The 21,019-nt window shown below is 40.1% G+C and overlaps 1 long non-coding RNA gene across 2 annotated transcripts in view; it reads left to right on the forward strand.

The window, feature by feature from the left end:
- The window catches only part of LOC147363212 (uncharacterized), a 42,741-nt gene extending 23,099 nt beyond the window's left edge, over positions 1-19,642 (forward strand). The window contains exon 3 of one of the 2 annotated variants that reach the window (XR_015136835.1): positions 18,479-19,642. This is a non-coding gene — a long non-coding RNA (uncharacterized LOC147363212). The remainder of the gene's footprint in view (positions 1-18,478) is intronic. The other variant, XR_015136834.1, reaches the window with a different exon arrangement.
- Positions 19,643-21,019: the final 1,377 nt, after the last annotated feature.

Here is a 21,019-nt window from a genome sequence, read left to right on the forward strand (position 1 = left end):
TTTGTTTATTTTTGCTTTTATTTCCAGTATTTTGGGAGGTGGGTCATAGAGGATCCTGCTGTGATGTATGTTGGAGAGTGTTTTGCCTATGTTCTCCTCTAGGAGTTTTATAGTTTCTGGTCTTACGTTTAGATCTTTAATCCATTTTGAGTTTATTTTTGTGTATGGTATTAGAAAGTGTTCTAGTTTCATTCTTTTACAAGTGGTTGACCAGTTTTCCCAGCACCACTTGTTAAAAAGATTGTCTTTAATCCATTGTATATTCTTGCCTCCTTTGTCAAAGATAAGGTGTCCATATGTGCGTGGATTTATCTCTGGGCTTTCTATTTTGTTCCATTGTTCCATATTTCTGTCTTTGTGCCAGTACCATACTGTCTTGATGACTGTGGCTTTGTAGTACAGCCTGAGGTCAGGTAGGTTGATTCCTCCAGTTCCATTCTTCTTTCTCAAGATTGCTTTGGCTATTCGAGGTTTTTTGTATTTCCATACAAATTGTGAATTATTTGTTCTAGCTCTGTGAAGAATACCGTTGGCAGCTTGATAGGGATTGCACTGAATCTATAAATTGCTTTGGGTAATATACTCATTTTCACTATATAGATTCTTCCAATCCATGAACATGGTATATTTCTCCATCTATTAGTGTCCTCTTTGATTTCTTTCACCAGTGTTTTATAGTTTTCTATATATAGGTCTTTAGTTTCTTTAGGTAGATATATTCCTAAGTATTTTATTCTTTCCGTTGCAATGGTGAATGGAATTGTTTCCTTAATTTCTCTTTCTGTTTTCTCATTATTGTATAGGAATGCAAGGGATTTCTGTGTGTTGATTTTATATCCTGCAACTTTACTATAGTCATTGATTAGTTCTAGTAATTTTCTGGTAGAGTCTTTAGGGTTTTCTATGTAGAGGATCATGTCATCTGCAAACAGTGAGAGTTTTACTTCTTCTTTTCCAATTTGGATTCCTTTTATTTCTTTTTCTGCTCTGATTGCTGTGGCCAAAACTTCCAAAACTATGTTGAATAGTAATGGTGAAAGTGGGCACCCTTGTCTTGTTCCTGACTTTAGAGGAAATGCTTTCAATTTTTCACCATTGAGGATAATGTTTGCTGTGGGTTTGTCATATATAGCTTTTATTATGTTGAGGTATGTTCCTTCTATTCCTGCTTTCTGGAGAGTTTTTATCATAAATGGGTGTTGAATTTTGTCAAAGGCTTTCTCTGCATCTATTGAGATAATCATATGGTTTTTATTTTTCAATGTGTTAATGTGGTGTATTACATTGATTGATTTGCGGATATTGAAGAATCCTTGCATCCCTGGGATAAAGCCCACTTGGTCATGATGTATGATCTTTTTAATGTGTTGTTGGATTCTGATTGCTAGAATTTTGTTAAGGATTTTTGCATCTATGTTCGTCAGTGATATTGGCCTGTAGTTTTCTTTTTTTGTGGGATCTTTGTCAGGTTTTGGTATTAGAATGAATTTGGAAGTTTACCTTCCTCTGCAATTTTCTGGAAGAGTTTGAGCAGGATAGGTGTTAGCTCTTCTCTAAATTTTTGGTAGAATTCAGCTGTGAAGCCATCTGGACCTGGGCTTTTGTTTGCTGGAAGATTTTTGATTACAGTTTCAATTTCCGTGCTTGTGATGGGTCTGTTAAGATTTTCTATTTCTTCCTGGTCCAGTTTTGGAAAGTTGTACTTTTCTAAGAATTTGTCCATTTCTTCCACGTTGTCCATTTTATTGGCATATAATTGTTGATAGTAGTCTCTTATGATCCTTTGTATTTCTGTGTTGTCTGTTGTGATCTCTCCATTTTCATTTCTAATTTTATTGATTTGATTTTTCTCCCTTTGTTTCTTGATGAGTCTGGCTAATGGTTTGTCAATTTTATTTATCCTTTCAAAGAACCAGCTTTTGGCTTTGTTGATTTTTGCTATGGTCTCTTTTGTTTCTTTTGCATTTATTTCTGCCCTAATTTTTAAGATTTCTTTCCTTCTACTAACCCTGGGGTTCTTCATTTCTTCCTTTTCTAGTTGCTTTAGGTGTAGAGTTAGGTTATTTATTTGACTTTTTTCTTGTTTCTTGAGGTGTGCCTGTATTGCTATGAACTTTCCCCTTAGGACTGCTTTTACAGTGTCCCACAGGTTTTGGGTTGTTGTGTTTTCATTTTCATTTGTTTCTATGCAAATTTTGATTTCTTTTTTTATTTCATCTGTGATTTGTTGGTTATTCAGCAGCATGTTGTTCAGCCTCCATATGTTGGAATTTTTAATAGTTTTTCTCCTGTAATTGAGATCTAATCTTACTGCATTGTGGTCAGAAAAGATGCTTGGAATGATTTCAATGTTTTTGAATTTACCAAGGCTAGATTTATGGCCCAGGATGTGATCTATCCTGGAGAAGGTTCCATGTGCGCTTGAGAAAAAGGTGAAATTCATTGTTTTGGGATGAAATGTCCTGTAGATATCAATTAGGTCTAACTGGTCTTGTATCGTTTAAAGTTTGTGTTTCCTTGTTAATTTTCTGTTTAGTTGATCTATCCATAGGTGTGAGTGGGGTATTAAAGTCTCCCACTATTATTGTGTTATTGTTAATTTCTCCTTTCATACTTGTTAGCATTTGTCTTACATATTGTGGTGCTCCCGTGTTGGGTGCATATATATTTATAATTGTTATATCTTCTTCTTGGATTGATCCTTTGATCATTATGTAGTGACCATCTTTGTCTCTTTTCACAGCCTTTGTTTCAAAGTCTATTTTATCTGATATGAGTATTGCTACTCTTGCTTTCTTTTGGTCCCTATTTGCATGGAAAATCTTTTTCCAGTCCTTCACTTTCAGTCTGTATGTGTCCCCTGTTTTGAGGTGGGTCTCTTGTAGACAGCATATGTAGGGGTCTTGTTTTTGTATCCATTCAGCCAGTCTTTGTCTTTTGGTTGGGACATTCAACCCATTTACGTTTAAGGTAATTATTGATAAGTATGATCCTGTTGCCATTTACTTTATTGTTTTGGGTTCGAATTTATACACTGTTTTTGTGTTTCCTGTCTAGAGAATATCCTTTAGTATTTGTTGGAGAGCTGGTTTGGTGGTGCTGAATTCTCTCAGCTTTTGCTTGTCTGTAAAGCTTTTGGTTTCTCCTTCATATTTGAATGAGATCCTTGCTGGGTACAATAATCTGGGCTTTGGCTTATTTTCTTTCATCACTTTAAGTATGTCTTGCCATTCCCTCCTGGCTTGAAGAGTTTCTATTGAAAGATCAGCTGTTATCCTTATGGGAATTCCCTTGTGTGTTATTTGTTGTTTTTCCCTTGCTGCTTTTAATATTTGTTCTGTTTGATCTTTGTTAATTTGATTAATATGTGTCTTGGGGTGTTTTGCCTTGGGTTTATCCTGTTTGGGACTCTCTGGGTTTCTTGGACTTGAGTGATTATTTCCTTCCCCATTTTAGGGAAGTTTTCCACTATTATCTCCTCAAGTATTTTCTCATGGTCTTTCTTTTTGTCTTCTTCTTCTGGGACCCCTATGATTTGAATGTTGTAGCGTTTAATATTGTCCTGGAGGTCTCTGAGATTGTCCTCATTTCTTTTAATTTGTTTTTCTTTTATCCTCTCTGATTCATTTATTTCTACCATTCTATCTTCTAATTCACTAATCCTATCTTCTGCCTCTGTTATTCTACTATTTGTTGCTTCCAGAGTGTTTTTGATTTCATTTATTGCATTGTTCATTATATATTGACTCTTTTTTATTTCTTCTAGGTCCTTGTTAAACCTTTCTTGCATCTTCTCAATCCTTGTCTCCAGGCTATTTATCTGTGATTCCACTTTGATTTCAAGATTTTGGATCAATTTCACTATCATTATTCGGAATTCTTTATCAGGTAGATTCCCTATCTCTTCCTCTTTTGTTTGGTTTGGTGGGCATTTATCCTGTTCCTTTATCTGCTGGGTATTCCTCTGTCTCTTCATCTTGTTTAAATTGCTGAGTTTGGGGTGTCCTTTCTGTATTCTGGCAGTTTGTGGAGTTCTCTTTATTGTGGCATTTCCTCACTGTTTGTGGGTTTGTGCAGGTGGCTTGTCAAGGTTTCTTGGTTAGGGAAGCTTGTGTCAGTGTTCTGGTGGGTGGAGCTGTATTTCTTCTCTCTGGAGTGCAATGAAGTGTCCAGTAATGAGTTATGAGATGTCTATGGTTTTGGGGTGACTTTGGGCAGCCTGTATCTTGGAGCTCAGGGCTGTATTCCTGTGTTGCTGGAGAATTTGCTTGATATGTCTTGCCCTGGAACTTGTTGGCCCTTGTGTGGTGCTTGGTTTCAGTGTAGGTATGGAGGCGTTTGATGAGCTCCTGTCAATTAATGATCCCTGGAGTCAGAAGTTCCCTGGAGTCAGGGTTTGGACTTAAGCCTCCTTCTTCCAGTTATCGGTCTTATTTTTACAGTAGTTTCAAAACTTCTCCTTCTATACAGCACCATTGATAAAATATCGACGTTAAAGATGAAAAGTTTCTCCACCGTGAGGGTCACCCAGAGAGGTTCACAGCATTACATGGAGAAGAGAAGAGGGAGGAGGGAGTTAGAGGTGACCCAAATGAGATGAGGTGGAATCAATAGAGGAGAGAGTGGGTTAGCCAGTAATCACTGCCTTATGTGCACTCCACAACTGGACCACTCAGAGATGTTCACGGAGTTATAGGAGAAGAGAAGAAGGAGGAAGGAGACAGAGGTGGCCGGGATAAAAGGGGGAAATGAAAAGGAGGGAGACAGATCCAGCCAGTAATCAGTTCCTTAAGTGTTCTCCACTGTCTGGAACACACAGAAATTCACAGAGTTGGGTAGAGTAGAGAGGGGTTAGGGAGGAGACGCAGGCGACCCAGTGGGGAAAAAGGAGAGTTCAAAGGGAGAGAGAGCAGTCAAGCCAGTAATCTCGTTCCCTAGTGAAAAATGGGTACTGAAGATTGGGTTCTTAAAGGTACAAAATTGGTAACAAATACATAAAAGCAAAAATTAAAAATCTAGAGTAGAGTTTGGAATTTCAAAAATAAAATGTTAAAGAAAAGAAGAAGGAAAAGAAAGAGAAAAGAAAAACAAAAACAAACAAAGTCACAAAAATTATAAAGAAAATATAGGTACAAAATTGATAACAAATACCAAAAAGCAAAAGTTAAAAATCTAGAGTAGAGTTTGGAATTACAAAAATACAATGTTAAAAAAAAAGAATAAGAAAAGGAAAGAAAGAAGAAAAAACAAAAAACAAAAACAAAGTCACAAAAATTATAAAGAAAATATAGGTACAAAATTAATAACAAATACCAAAAAGCATAAATTAAAAATCTAGAGTAGGGTTTGGAATTTAGGTATACAACATTATATGAAAGAAGAAGAGAAAGAAAGAGAGGGGAAAAAAAAAGTCACAAAAATTATAAAAAAAAATATAGGTACAAAATTGATAACAAATACCAAAAAGCTAAAATTAAAAATCTGGAGTAGAGATTGGAATTTAAAAAATACAATGTTCAAGAAAAGAAGAAAAAAGAAAAAAAACAAGGTCACAAAAATGATAAAAAATATATATATGTAGTTTGCTTTAAAAAAAATAGGGTCTTTTTTTTTTTGCAAAGTAATAGTAGGTTATAAAAGTGAAAATTAAAGGAATAATAGAGGACTTAAAATTTTTTTAAAAACTAAAAAAAAAAAAAAGAATGATCGTAAAAATAGTAAAAATATATCTAGGACTTTCTCTGGTTTTGTTGTGAATATTGTGGGGTCAGTTCATTTTCGGCTAGTTCCTTGGTCCGACTTATATTTCTCAAGATCTATAGGCCCCTTTCTATGCAGTTGGTACTAACCACAGGGTTTTAATCTATTGCCTGTAGCTTCCAAGGCGGTTCCCTCTGTTATAGCTTCTTCTGTTTGCTGGTCTCTTCAGTGTCTGGTTTCTGCCCTGACACAAAGGGGATGTTGGTGGACACTTTTTTTTTTTTTTTATTAGGCTCACTTGTTCAGTTGTGCTGTGGGGAGGGAGGGACGCTGCAAACAAATAACACTAGCGTGTGCTCGCAGTACCTCAGCCACATTGGGCCTGCCCCGCTCACGGCACGTGTAGCCTCCCTGCCCACACTGCTCAGGCTCTAGGTTGCTCTGCCAGGAACCATCCGTGGCCGACCCTGGGCGGCTTGCACCTCCCGGGTCCAAGCCGCTCAGGTTCTGGCACTAGGGTAGTCCTCAGAGGTGCAGACTCGGTTGGGCCTGTGTTTTGTGCCCTTCCAAGGTCCGAGCAGCTCTGGTGATGAGGTGTTTGGCGAGCACAATTGCTGTGACTTATTGCCTCCCCGCCGCTCAGTTATCTGGGTGTACAACCGGAGCACCTTCTCAGGTGGATGTTGACCGTCCAGAGCCCCAAGAAGTCTTAGTTAGCAAGAAAGCCTGCTTACAGTTTTATAGATAATGTCTCTCTGGGGCTGCGATTGCCCCCTTCCGGTTCTGGCTGCCTGTCTCTGGAGGGGGATGGTCTGCAGCCGGCTATCTCTGTTCAGTCCTTTGTTCCATGCGCGGGCCTGGTGGTGTCTTAGGTTAGGGCTGGCTTTTTGCGTGGTAGATATCCCACAGTCTGGTTTGCTAGCCCAAATTATTTCGCTCAGATAGCGCTTGGGGTATTCAGGCCAGATCCTTACTCTAAGCGATGCAGCCTGCCCCGTGCCTCCCTGCCCAGCCCCCGCTTGCTAGTGGCATGTGCAGGCGTCTGCGCTGCTTCTCCACTGGGGGAGTTACCATAGGGCTCGAAATCTGCAGGTTTTAATTGTTTATTTATTTTTCCTCCCTGTTATGTTGCCCTCTGTGCTTCCAAGGCTTGGCACCGATTTGGCAGTGAGAAGGTTTCCTGGTGTTTGGAAACTTCTCTCTTTTTAAGACTCCCTTCCCGGGACGGAACTCCGTCCCTCCCTCTTTTGTCTCTTTTTTTGTCTTTTACATTTTTTCCTACCTCCTTTCGAAGACTTGGGTTGCTTTTCTGGGTGCCTGATGTCCTCTGCCGGCATTCAGAAGTTGTTTTGTGGAATTTACTCGGCGTTTAAATGTTCTTTTGATGAATATGTCGGGGAGAAAGTGTTCTCCCCGTCCTACTCCTCCACCATCTTCTGAGTAGTAGTATTAATCCAGATTATACTATTGTTTAATAACTAAATTAGAGGTATTAATATAATTTATGTTCCTGTGGGAATAACAGTTTTTAGCATTGGAGTAAATTGAGATTTTTGTACATAGTATTTGGTACTATTACTAGTATGGATAACCCAAGTATTGTATTTAGGATTATTAGGGTTCCTATAATGAAATAAGGATAATATCATGCCTTTTAAGCATAACAATAATATTAAACTAAATAGATATATTAATAGTCTTATAAGGGATACTGTACTACAATAGTATTTATATATAGTAAAGACACTTGGTAATTATCAATTTAACCATAATCTAATGAGTTGAAATAGTTTATTTTAAACTAGATACCATATTTGGCTCATTCTAGTCCTTTTTGGGAGAAGGCAATGGCACCCCACTCCAGTACTCTTGCCTGGAAAATCCCATGGACGGAGGAGCCTGGAAGGCTGCAGTCCATGGGGTCGCTAAGAGTCGGACACGACTGAGCAACTTCACTTTGACTTTTCACTTTCATGCACTGGAGAAGGAAATGGCAACTCACTCCAGTGTTCTTGCCTGGAGAATCGCAGGGACGGGGGAGCCTGGTGGGCTGCTGTCTATGGGGTCGCACAGAGTCAGACACGACTGAAGTGACTTAGCAGCAGCAGTAGCAGTCCTTTTGAGTTCATTTGTAGGCTAGGCTTAATTGCTAAGAATAAAATTCTTAGGAAAAGGGCTATATTGAGTATAGTGTTTAAATTATGTTCATGATGCTCAAGGGAGTGCTAAGAGGAGCGCAATTTCTAAACCAAAGAAAAGAGATGTAATGGCTACTAAAAATAATTTTATAGAGAAAGGAAGATGAGCTGATCCTAGGGTCAAAGCTGAGGCAGCAGCTTCGAAGCCAAAGGGGTGGTTGGATGTAAAATGGTATTTTAATTGATGTAAAAATCAGACAATAAGAGAGGTATATCCAAGAATTACATGAAGCCCACAAAATCCTGTGGCCACAAAGAAGGTTGAGACAGACAATCCATGTGAAATGGTAAATGACGTTTCATAATATTCTGAGGCTTGTAGGAGAAGCAGAGGCACGAGGCAATTGTAACGAAAGGGGGCTTCGAGTATATGTTTCCAGTTTCTTTCCATACAGCTATGATGAGCTCAGGTGATAGATACCCTGGAGGCTAATAATACACAAGAATTTAAGAGTAGGACTTCTGAGGGATTAAGAAGGAAGATGCCTGTGGGTGGTCAGCATCCACCCAGCTTGGGCAAGACTTGAGAGTGGTAAAAAGCCCAGTACTCAGTTGTGTCCAACTCCTTGTGACCCCATGGACTGTAGCCCTTCAGACTCCTCTGTCCATGGGACTTTTCAGGCAAGAATACTGGAGTGGCTTGTCGTTTCCTCCTCCAGGGGATTTTCCCAACTCAGGGATAGAACCTGTGTCTCCTGCACTGCAGGAAGATTCTCTACCACTGAGCCACTGTTGCTCAGTCACTCAGTCAGTGTCTGACTCTTCAGTCCCATGGATTGCAGCACACCAGGCCTCCCTGTCCCTCACCATCTCCCGAGGTTTGCCCAAGTTCATTTCCATTGTATTGGTGATGCCATCCAGCCATCTCATCCTCTGTCGCCCCCTTCTCCTCTTGCCCTCAATCTTTCCCAATGTCAGGGTCTTTTCCAATGAGTCATTGGGAGTCATTTTTACCACCCAAAGGAGCTGGTTAAAAAAAAAAAAAAAAGAGGACTTCTGAAATGATGAATAGAACTATTCCATACTAAAGTCCTTTTTGTTCGGTTGGTGTGTGGTGACCTTGAGAAGTACTCTCTCAAATGATGTCTTGTTATCATTGATATATCGTGAGGACATTAGTTAGTAGACTGAGTAGTAATAATACTGTTGAATTAAAATGAAATCATATAGCTAGGCCAGATGTTATTAAAAGAGCTGAAAGGACTCCTGTGAGGGGTCAGGAGCTGGGGTTTAATATGTATATGATAGGTGTGGGTTTAGTGAAGGAAATGGCAATCCACTCCAGTGTTCTTGCCTGAAGAATCCCAGGGACGGGGTAACCTGGTGGGCTGCTGTCTATGGGATCGCACAGAGTCGGGCACGACTGAAGCAACTTAGCAGCAGTAGCAGCAGCATGCATTGTGATGTAAGTGAAGTCTTACTAATAAACACCTAGGGTTGAATTATGGCAACAGCAAACTCAAGAATAGTAAGTAAAATGAGAATAATAAATGTAATGAGGGTCATGAGGGTGCTGATGCTCATTAGTGCCAGAATGGCTCCCCAATCAATGAATTAGTAAGTGACCTGCTGTGATATTGGCTGTTAGTCATCTGGCTAAAGCCATTGGTTGAATAAATAAGCTAATAGTTTCGATGATAATTAATATAGGAATCAGAGGAGCTGATGTTCCTTGTGGTAAAAAATGAGCTAAGCATGCTTTTGTTTTATTGCAAAAACCAGTAATGACAGTCCCTACTCATAAGGGAATTGCTATTCCCAAGTTTATTGATAGTTATGTAGCTGGTGTGAATGAGTGAAGTAATAATCCTAGTAAGTTTGTTGATCCAATAAATAAATTGAGTAATATTAGTATTAATGCTCTAGTCTGTCCTTTATAATCATGGATACTTATTATCATGAAGTGAATTTTTGCTCATGTGGAATTAAGAGCATATCCTGAGAAAAGAGGAAATAAGTGTATGAAGCCTCTGACAATGGCAAATACAGCTCCTATTGAGAGTACATAGTGGAAATGGGCAACTACATAATGCACATCATGAGTACAATATCTAAAGGTGAGTCAGCCAGGACAGTTCCTCTTAGTCCTCCTACTGTAAAAAGAAAAATTAAACCCAGGGCTCATGTCATGGCCAGAGAACGTTTAATATTATCCCCATGAAACACGGCTAGTCAACTGGACACTTACTTGTGTAAGAATGGCAGCAATCATAGTGGCTGATGTAAAATATGCTCGTGTGTCAGCATCTATTCCCAATGTGACTATATGGTGGGGCCATAAGATAAATCCTAAGAATCCAATTGATACCATAGCTCATACCATTCCTGTATACCCCAAAGGCTCTCTGTTCCCTGAATGATAGGTTACAATATGTGAAATTATTCCAAACCCCTGAAAAATAAAAATAAATGTTGGTACGGGATTGGGTTACCTCCTCCTGCAGGATCAAAAAAAAAAGCTGTATTTAGGTTTTGGTCTGTTAGTTATTAGTAATCAGTCAGGTCAGTTCAGTTTGGTCACTCAGTCTTGTCCGACTCTTTGTGACCCCGTGGACTGCAGCACACCAGGCATACCAGCCGCTCATATAGGTAATGATAATAGTAATATGGCAGTAATTAGGACTGTTCATACAAATAATGGGCTTCCCTGGTGGCTTAGATGGTAAAGTGTCTGCCTGCAATGTGGGAGACTTGGATTTGATCCCTGGGTCGGAAAGATCCCCTGGAGAAGGAAATAGCAATCCACTCCAGCACTCTTGCCTGGAAAATCCCATGGATGGAGGAGCCTGTAGGCTACAGTCCATGGGGTCGCAAAGAGTTGGACACAACTGAGCGACTTCACTTTCACTTTCATACAAATAATGGTGTTTGATACTGGGATACGGCAGGGGTTTCATATTAATGATTGTAGTAATAAAATTGATAGCACCTCAAATTTAAGAAATGCCTGCTAGATATACATAAAAAGTGATAAGGTCTACTGAAGCTCCAGTGGAAACTACTAAGTTTCCAGCCAAGGGTGGGTAGATCGTTCACCCTGTACCAGTACCTGCTTCAACTATTGATGACGTAAGCAGAAATAAGAAAGAGGGTGGAAGTAATCAGAAGCTTAAATGTTATTTACATGGGGAAAGGCTATATCAGAAGCTCCAATTATCGGAAGAACTAGCCAGTTTCCTAAAAACCCAGTTATAATAAGCATTACTATAAAGAAAATTATTACAAATGCATGTACTTTTACAATCACATTATAGATCTGGCCATCTTCAAGCGTGGTTCCAGGTTCGCTTAACTCAGCACAGATTAATAAACTTAGGGCTGTGTCTACTATTCCAGCTCAAGCTCCAAATAGTAAATAGAAAGTACCTACATCTTCATGATTAGTTGAGAATAATCAGTGGTTAATGAACATAAGTAGAATGAGTAACCATTAGACTGTAAATCTAAAGACAGTGATCTATTCCCCTTTACACCAAGTCCTATGGTGAATTTTACATGTTGAATTGCAAACTGAAAGAAGGAGCTTTGAACTTGAATTTCCTGTGGCTGGAGTAAATTGAATCCAGTTGACTATTTAGCTGCTAACTAAAAATTTGTGGGAAAATTAGCCCACAAATCTAGAGAGGATTTAGCTTAATTAAAGTGTTTGATTTGCATTCAATTGATGTAAGATATAATCTTGCAATCCTTATTAAGCAGAAATTAAGTAAATTATTCTTGCTTAGGGCTTTGAAGGCTCTTGGTCTATTTAACCTAAATTCCTATTCCAGTACTGAGAGAACTGGTGTTAGGGGTAGGATTATTGTAGATACTACAATGGTTGGTAGAAGAATTATTTGTTTTGTGAGATCAAGTCATCATTTTATTTTTATGCTGTTTGCGGAAGGAAACTTGGTTAGTGCTGTGGAGTATGTAAGTTACATATAGAAATACAGGTTGATTAGTGCTGTAAATAAGTGTAGGTAGTATAATGTTATTATTCTTTATTATTTCTTGAATGATTATTCACTTAGGTATGAATCCTGATGGTGCAGGGAGACCTTTTATTGATAGCAAAGTAACGAGGATGTGAGTTGTAATGATGGATATTTTGTTTCATATGTGTGATAATGATAATGTGGTAGTGGTTGAGTTGCATGTAAGTATTGTGAATATAGGGATTCTCTGGTGGCTCAGATGGTAAAGAATCTGCCTGCAATGTAAGAGACTCAGGTTCGATCCCTGGGTCAAGAAGATCCCCTGGAGAAGGGAATGGCAACACACTCCAGTATTCTTGCCTGGAGAATTCCTTGGACAGAGGAGCCTGGCAGGCTATAGCCCATCGGGTTGCAAATAGTCGGATATGACTGAACCACCAACACTTACCCTTCTTCATCATGAATACAGTGAAAGTTAAAATATAAATGACTAAGTTTAGTAGTGTTACAGTGGGATTATGTGATAAGATAGCTGTTATTCATCCTGGGCAACTGATGAATAGGCTATGATTTTTCATAGCTGTGTTTGGTTTAGTCCTCCTCAGCCCCCAGTTAGGATAGATCATTTGGATACAGTTAGTATTAGGCTTAAGTTAATGATGGTGAGATTTGATACAGTATGGATATGGGTGCAAGTTTTTGTCATGTTGATAAAATTCGGCCCGATGCTGACTGTGCTGTGCTAAGTTGCTTCAGTCGTGTGTGTCTGACTCTATGTGATCTCCTGAACTGTAGCCTGCCAGGCTCCTCTGCCCATGGGATTCTCCAGGCAAGAATACTGGAGTGGGTTGCCATTTCCTTCTCCAGGGGATCTTCCTGACTCAGAGATCAAACCTGTGTCTCTTAAGTCTCCTGCACTGGCAGGCAGGTTCTTTACCAATAGTGCCACCTGGGAAGCCCCAATAAGGCCCATTGTTGTTATTATTCATGCTATTGGATTAAACATTTGTGTAATAGTTCATTGACTGGAGAATAATAAGTTAATGATAGCATCTATAATAAGTAATAGTGATTTAGCAGATTGTGTTAAAAATATTTAGCTTCTATGACTTGTGTGTTAAATTTTTTTTATCACAATAGGAATAATGGCCAATATATTTATTTCAAAGTCAATTCAGATTAGTAGTCAGTGGAAACTAATAATTATTATAGTTTCTGAAATAATGGTTGATAAAATGAGAATAGAAATGATGGGGTTTATTAGTACAGGAAGAGTATAAACCAACATTTTCGACAGGGTATGGGCCCGATAGCTTAATTAGCTGACCTTACTTATAAAACATAGTGTAATGTAGTAGCACCAAGAATTCTGGATTCTTTGGGGTAGGTTCATTTCCTGTAACTCTAGAAATAAGAGGATTTAAACTGCTATTATTTACTCTATCAAAGTAACTCCTTTATCAGATATATTTCTTATGTTTGTGAGGGAATACTTGATAATATAATGGGTAATGAAACATGTCATATGCATAGGGCTAGAAATTTTTTTCAGAGTAAATGTATTACTTGATCATACCAGAGTCGGGGGTACGATGCTCAAATTTATAGGAAGGAAAATTGTTAATAATAGTGGCTTTCCCTGGTAGCTCAGAGGTTAAAGCGTCTGCCTGCAATGCGGGAGACCCGGGTTCGATCCCTGGGTCGGGAAGATCCCCTGGAGAAGGAAATGGCAACCCACTCCAGTACTCTTGCCTGGAGAATCCCATGGAGGGAGGAGCCTGATAGGCTACAGTCCACGGGGTCGAAAAGAGTCGGACACGACTGAGCTACTTCACTTTCACTAACAACAAAATAAATTGTATACAATGCTAGCATATGTGGGTTGTGGAATGCTCATAAGAATGACTGTTGTGAAAATACCTATTATAATAGTATCTGCATATCCTTCTGCAAATAATAAGGCAAATAGGCCTGTTGTGTATTCTACAGTAAAGCCTGGGACGAGTTCGGATTCCCCTTCTATTAGATCAAATGGGGCTCAGCTGATTTCTGCTGAAGTGGAGATGGGTCATATTATGACTAGGGGCCATGATGGAAAAATTAGTCACAGTTGTTCTTGTGTGATGATGAGGGTGTAAAGGGTCAAGAACCCATTTATTAGAAAGACTGACAGGAGAATGATTGCTAGTGTTACTTTATGTGAGACTGTGTTACTGCTCATAAGGCTTCAGTTGGTGCATATCTGAATTGGAGGCCTATCCAGATCATACAGTAGAATACATGCCTAAACTTGATGGTGGCTGGTATAAATAGAGTTTATGTCAGTGAGAGAGTCAGGTATAAGTAGGTAGGGGATTCAGAGGTCTGGGCTAACTTAAGGTTAGAATTGGTGCTGAAATGAATATAGATACTGAGGGCATGCCTGGTGTTAATGGTTCTTTAATGAACTGCTTGACTGCATTGGCAATGGGTTACAGTCATGTGGTCCTATGACATTTGGGGCTTTTAAAAATTGAATATAACCTAAAACTTTCCGTTCGACTAGTGTTAAGAATGCTATGGCTAAAAGGACAGGGACTGTAAGTATTAAAATATTAATTATGAGCATTTTGTCAAGGAGAGGATTTGAATCTCTGGTTATAAAGGTTTAAGTTTTACACAGTTACCAGTCTCTCTCACCTTAATTAAACCCTGTTCTTGGGTAAAATTTTATGCTTATTAATTAAGATGAGATCATTGATTATTTCTAAGGTGCTTGTTTGAAGTTGGCCTTATTTCTCTTGTCCTTTCCTACTGGGATAAATATATAATAGATAGAAACCAACCTGGATTATACTGGTCTGAATTCAGATCACATAGAACTTTAATCATCAAATGAAACTTTAATAGTGGTCACACCATTGGGGTGCCCTGATCCATCACAGAGGTCATAAAGCCTATTGCCAGTATGGACTCTAGAATAGGACTGTGTTGTTATACCTAGGGTAACTTGTTCTGCTGATCCATTTTTGGATCAATAAGTGATAATGTGATTTGACTGGTAGGTCTAGGCTTTAAAATCATGCGGAGGATTTTTTTGTTCTCCAAGGTCACCCCAACCAAAATTATTAACCCGTATAGTTTTATTCTGATCTGACTGGTGTTATTTCATCTGATCTGATTGGTGTGAGGTGATACCTCATTGCAGGATTGAATGCACTTCCTTAATATTAGCATTGTTGACATCTTTTCATGTGATTTTTTAAAAAATGTGTGAGTTAAAGATACCAATTAAAATTGGTTTTGTGATGGTCTACCCAGGTGGCTTCCCTGGTGGCTCAGATGGTAAAGCGTCTGCCTACAATGCGGGAGACCCGGGTTCAATCCCTGGGTCAGGAAGATCTCCTGGAGAAGGAAATGGCAACCCACTCCAGTATTCTTGCCTGGAAAATCCCATGGATGGAGGAGCCTGTAGGCTACAGTCCACGGGGTCGCAAAGAGTTGGAGATGACTGAGCTACTTCACTTTCACTTTCACCCAGTTATGAATTCTTTTTTAATGACCACCCCTAGGAAAGTCCAGGAGATCAGTTGTTTATTTAGAACCCCCTGGATCCCATGGATGGAGGAGCCTGGTGGGCTGCAGTCCATGGGGTTGCTAAGAGTCAGACATGACTGAGCGACTTCACTGTCACTTTTCACTTTCATGCATTGGAGAAGGAAATGGCAACCCACTCCAGTGTTCTTGCCTGGAGAATCCCAGGGACGGGGGAGCCTCGTGGGCTGCTGTCTATGGGGTCGCACAGAGTCGGACATGACTGAAGCGACTTAGCAGGACCTTGTGAACTACCCTGTCAACACAGCTTTTATAGTTGTAGTTACAAAACATGGCCACAAGGCAGCAGCATTTCTTCATGCCCCACTTTTTTTTTTCTCTTTTTTTACCTTTTCCACTCTTCATTGTCATTTTATTTTGGAGTAGGGCTTCACTCTTGCCTGGAAAATCCTATGGACGGAGCAGCCTGGTGGGCTGCAGTCCATGGGGTCGCTAAGAGTCAGACACTACTGAGAAACTTCACTTTCACTTTCATGCATTGGAGAAGGAAATGGCAACCCACTCCAGTGTTCTTGCCTGGAAAATACCGGGGATGGGGGAGCCTGGTGGGCTGCCGTCTATAGGGTTGCACAGAGTCAGACACGACTGAAGCGATTTAGCAGCAGCAGGGCTTCCCAGCTGGCACTAGTGGTAAAGACCCTGACTGCCAATGCAGGAGACATAAGAGATGTGGGTTCGATCCCTGGATCGGGAAGATGCCCTGGAGGAGGGCATGGCAACCCACTTCAGTATTCTTGCCTGGAGAATTCCATGGACAGAGGAACCTGGTGGGCTGCAGTCCATGAGGTTGCAAAGAGTCTGAACATGACTGAAGCGACTTAGCACAGAGCACATAGTTTTAGTATCCCTTGATGGCTTAATCTTGTATTTTGGGGTTAATGAATTATAGTTCCATGGGGTCTTCTCATCTTATTTGTTTATTCCCACAGTTCACGAAAAGATCAATTTCACAGATTAAAAGTAGGAGACAGTAAAACCTTTGTGTGGCCATTATATAAATGGCCACAGTTTTTAGAGTCCTTATTTAAAGAACAAATTGTTTTGTTACCTTTGTACAGTTAGGATACTATGGCCGTTGAACGATTGTCACTGGGCAGGCAGTGTCTCTAATACTACTAATGCTATTAATAGAGGTCATGTTTTTGACAAATAGGTGGGGTTTGTCATTGCAGAGCTCCTTTTACTCTTTTTAACCTTTCCTGGGTGCATACCTGTGTTGGGTTAACAGTATCGTTCATAAATTCATGCTGAAGTAGTGAAAGTGTTAAGTTGCTCAGTCACGTCTGACACTTTGGGACCCTGTGGACTATAGCCCTGAAGCTCCTCTGTCCATGGAAGTGTCCAGTCAAGAATACTGGAGTGGGTTGCCATTCCTTTCTCCAGGGGAGCTTCCCGACCCAGGGATCAAACCTGGGTCTCCTGCATTGGCAAGGTGGATTCTTAACCATCTGAGATACCACGGAAGCCCAATGTAATGCTGCTGCTGTTAAGTCACTTCAGTCGTGTCCGACTCTGTGCGACCCCATGGACTGCAGCCTACCAGGCTTCTCTGTCCATGGGATTCTCCAGGCAAGAACACTGGAGTGGGTTGTCATTTCCTTCTCCAGTGCGTGAAAGTGAAGTCGCCCAGTCGTGTCTGACTCTTAGCGACCCCATGGACTGCAGCCTACCAGGCTCCTCCATCCATGGGATTTTCCGGGCAACAGTACTGGAGTGGGGTGCCATTGCCTTCTCCCAATGTAATGCTAAGTTACATTTATTTATTGTTAAATAATAACAGTTGATGATATAAACTTAGGCAAGGAGAAATACTTCTTGTTACTCATTAACATTATTGCTTCTATTATTTAAAAGATTAGTCCAGTAATTGAGCAATAGGTAGATTTATTTACTATTGGTGTTAAGGAAATGTTGTTGAGCTTTACTGCTTTCTTAATTGAGTTGCTTTTAGGCCAACTGTGGTGGTGTTTCGGAGAAGGCAATGGCACCCCACTCCAGTACTCTTGCCTGGAAAATCCCATGGATGGAGGAGCCTGGAAGGCTGCAGTCCATGGGGTCGCTAAGAGTCAGACACGGCTGGGCGACTTCACTTTCACGCATTGGAGAAGGAAATGACAACCCACTCCAGTGTTCTTGCCTGGAGAATCCCAGGGATGGGGGAGCCTGGCAGGCTGCCGTCTATGGGGTCGCACAGAGTCGGACACGACTGAAGTGACTTAGCAGTGGTGGTATTTATTTTTTACTCTCTAGTGAAGATTGTATCTGTTTGTAAAAGGCTGTGTCTTTTAAGATTAACTCCTAAAAATACATTATGATTTATGGGGTTTTGGGGCTTTTTAAAAGTTGAATTAAAATTCATTTCCTGAACAATCAGCTATCAGCAGGCTCGTTAGGCTTGTCACCTCTACCTACAAACTTCTATTCTGCCACATAGATGAGTTTGTTCTGATAAACTGTTTGTAACTCATCTGGTTTCAGATAATTTAACTTCTCTTCGTTAAAGTTTTGCTAGTTGAATCATTATGCTAAAGGTACAAAGGATAATCTGTGCTTTTTGTTACTTTTTTCTTTCATCGTTCCTTTGCAGCATTTTCTCTATAGCACCAAATATTATTCAAATTTATATCTCCTATACTTTGAATGTTTCAGTAAATGTTTTATTTAATTTGGTTGTGCTAGTATCATGGGGAAAGGAGTGGGATAGATTTGGTTCATGGCATTCACAAATTACGGTGCTTTATTTAAGCTATGCTGTGATTTATCCAAGCACACTCTCTGGTATGTGACCTTGTTATGACTTGTGGCCTCTCACACAGCACTTACAAATAATTTTAGGTATTTTGTTATATTATTTGAGGGAGATGACAGGTGGTGTGTGCGTGCTTCATGGCCTTATTAAGAACTCTTATCACTAAATCCTCCTTTAGTTCTTAGAGTTCATAAGAATTTTCATATAGAGACCATATTCTTAAAAGAGAAAATGTAGCCCATTTCTTTCCATCCCAGAGTTTACATCTTGACCTAATATTTTTATGGATAATGAGTATGCTTACTTTTATTCCTTTTTAGGGTTTGTTGAAGAGGATGTTATATGTAGATGCTTTTGAACTGTGGTGTTGGAGAAGACTCTTGAGAGTCCCTTGGACTGCAAGGAGATCCAACCAGTCCATTCTGAAGGAGATCAGCCCTGGGATTTCTTTGGAGGGAATGATGCTAAAGCTGAAACTCCAGTACTTTGGCCACCTCATGCGAAGAGTTGACTCATTGGAAAAGAATCTGATACTGGGAGGGATTGGGGGCAGGAGGAGAGGGAGACGACAGAGGATGAGATGGCTGGATGGCATCACCGACTCGATGGACATGAGTCTGAGTGACCTCTGGGAGTTGGTGATGGACAGGGAGGCCTGGCGTGCTGCGATTCATGGGGTCGCAGAGTCAGACACGACTGAGTGACTGAACTGAACTGAATTGATTGATACACATTATATAGTAATGTTTAACATATACATTATATGTTTAATATATTTAACATATTTATATATATTATTAATATAATATATAATTAAATAATGTATAATATATTATATATAAACATGGACTTCCTTGGCAGCTCAGATGGTAAAGAATCTGCCTGCAATGTGGGAGACCCAGTTCAATCCCAGGTTCGGGAAGATCCTCTGGAGAAGAGAAGTGAATGGCAACCCACTCCAGTATTCTTGCCTGGAAATCCCATGGACAGAGGAGCCTACAGTCCATGGGGTCACAAAGAGTGACTAACATCATCATCATCATCTATACATAATATACATGTATATATATTATACATATACATAGTCTAAAAAGGCATGGAAATGCACTCTGCTACTCACATTGTGTGGTGAGCATCTGATGCCAACTCAGGGCTGGATTTCTATTGCTTTTAATGAAACTCTTTCATCCTATTTTCAGATTTCTAGTTCCTTTCCCTTTTTGCTGAGAAGCAAATTTTGTGAAACCAAGCCAGGAACTGTGGAAGGGAACACGTGGAGTGTCCATTAGTAAAGCCCAGATGCTGCCGGGAACACTACTGAGCTGTACTCCCGCACTGACAGCAGACAGACTCCACCTTCTGCCATTGGATCAAGGGAGCTAGGGATGAAGAATGTGATAAATTGCCCCTCAGTGACCCTCCTACTAGTCAGCCAGGTGACTCAGACCCGGTTCTGTTCTGGGAATAAAGAAATACTACCCTCACCATTTCCTCCTTACATTTGAATGTCACATCACTGCAACCTCATCTGGCTTCCCAGGTGGCACTAGTGGTAAAGAATCCACCTGCCAATGCAGAAGACACAGGAGACGTGGGTTTGATCCCTGGGTTGGGAAGATCCCTGAAGGAGGAAATGGCAACACACTCCAGTGTTCTTGCCTGGGAAATTCCACGGACAGAGGTGCCTGGCAGGCTATAGCCCATGGATTTGCAAAGAGTCAGATACGACTGAATGAGCACAAGCTGTGAATTTGTACTTTGGGCTTCCCTGGTGGCTCAGAGGTTAAAGCGTCTGCCTGCAAAGCGGGAGACCTGGGTTCAATCCCCGGGTCAGGAAGATCCCCTGGAGAAGGAAATGGCAACCCACTCCAGTGTTCTTGCCTGGAGAATCCCATGGATGGAGGAGCCTGGTAGGTTACAGTCCACAGGGTCGCAAAGAGTCGGACACGACTGAGCAACTTCACTGAGTTGGTCTATTTCATATATGTTGTCAAATCTATGTAGAATCCTTTTGATGTTTGTGTATTCCTTGTTTCATTCATAATCTTGATTATTAATGGCTTCTGTCATTTTGTAAGAAGTCTGAATTTCATATTTTCAAAGCCCTGTAGATAGCATAGTTGTGAAAGTGAAGTGAAAATCTGAGTTGTTCAGTCATGTCCAACTCTTTTTGACCCCATGGACTGTAGCCCACCAGGCTCCTCTGTCCATGGAATTCTCCAGGGAATCTTCCCAACCCAGGGATCGAACCTGAGTCTCCTACCATCTGAGCTCACTTTCTCATTTAAAAAAATTTTATATTGTAGTTGATTAACAATATTGTTAGTTTCAGGTGTACAGCAAGGTGATTCTATTGTACATATACATGTTTCTATTCTTTTTCAAATACTTTTGCCATTTAGATTTTTGCAGATTATTGAGCAAAGTTCCCTATGCTATGCAGTAGGTCCTTGTCGTCTATTTTAAATATAGCAGTGTGTACATGCCGATCTATCCCTCCTGCCCACCATTTCCTCTTGGTAACTCTAAGTTTCTGTTTTGTAAATAATTTCATTTGTATCCTTTTTTTTTTTGATTCCCCATATAAGCAATAGTACATGATATTTGTCTTTAACTTGCTTCACTTAGTATGACAATCTAGGTCCATCCATGTTGCTGTATATGGCATTATTTCATTCTTTTAATGGCTGAGTAGTATTCCCATGTATATTTTGTACCACATCTTCTTTATCCATTCCTCTGTTGATGAATATTTAGGGTGCTTCCATGTCTTGACTATTGTAAACAGTGCTGCAATGAACATAGGGTTGCATATGTCCTTTTGAATCATGTTTTTCTCTGGGTATTTGTCCAGGAGTGGG

The sequence above is a fragment of the Bos grunniens genome, chromosome 11 (assembly GCF_055505025.1).
Source record: "Bos grunniens cultivar Pamir isolate PY7600 chromosome 11, Bosgru_T2T1.0, whole genome shotgun sequence".
Lineage (NCBI taxonomy): Eukaryota > Metazoa > Chordata > Mammalia > Artiodactyla > Bovidae > Bos > Bos grunniens.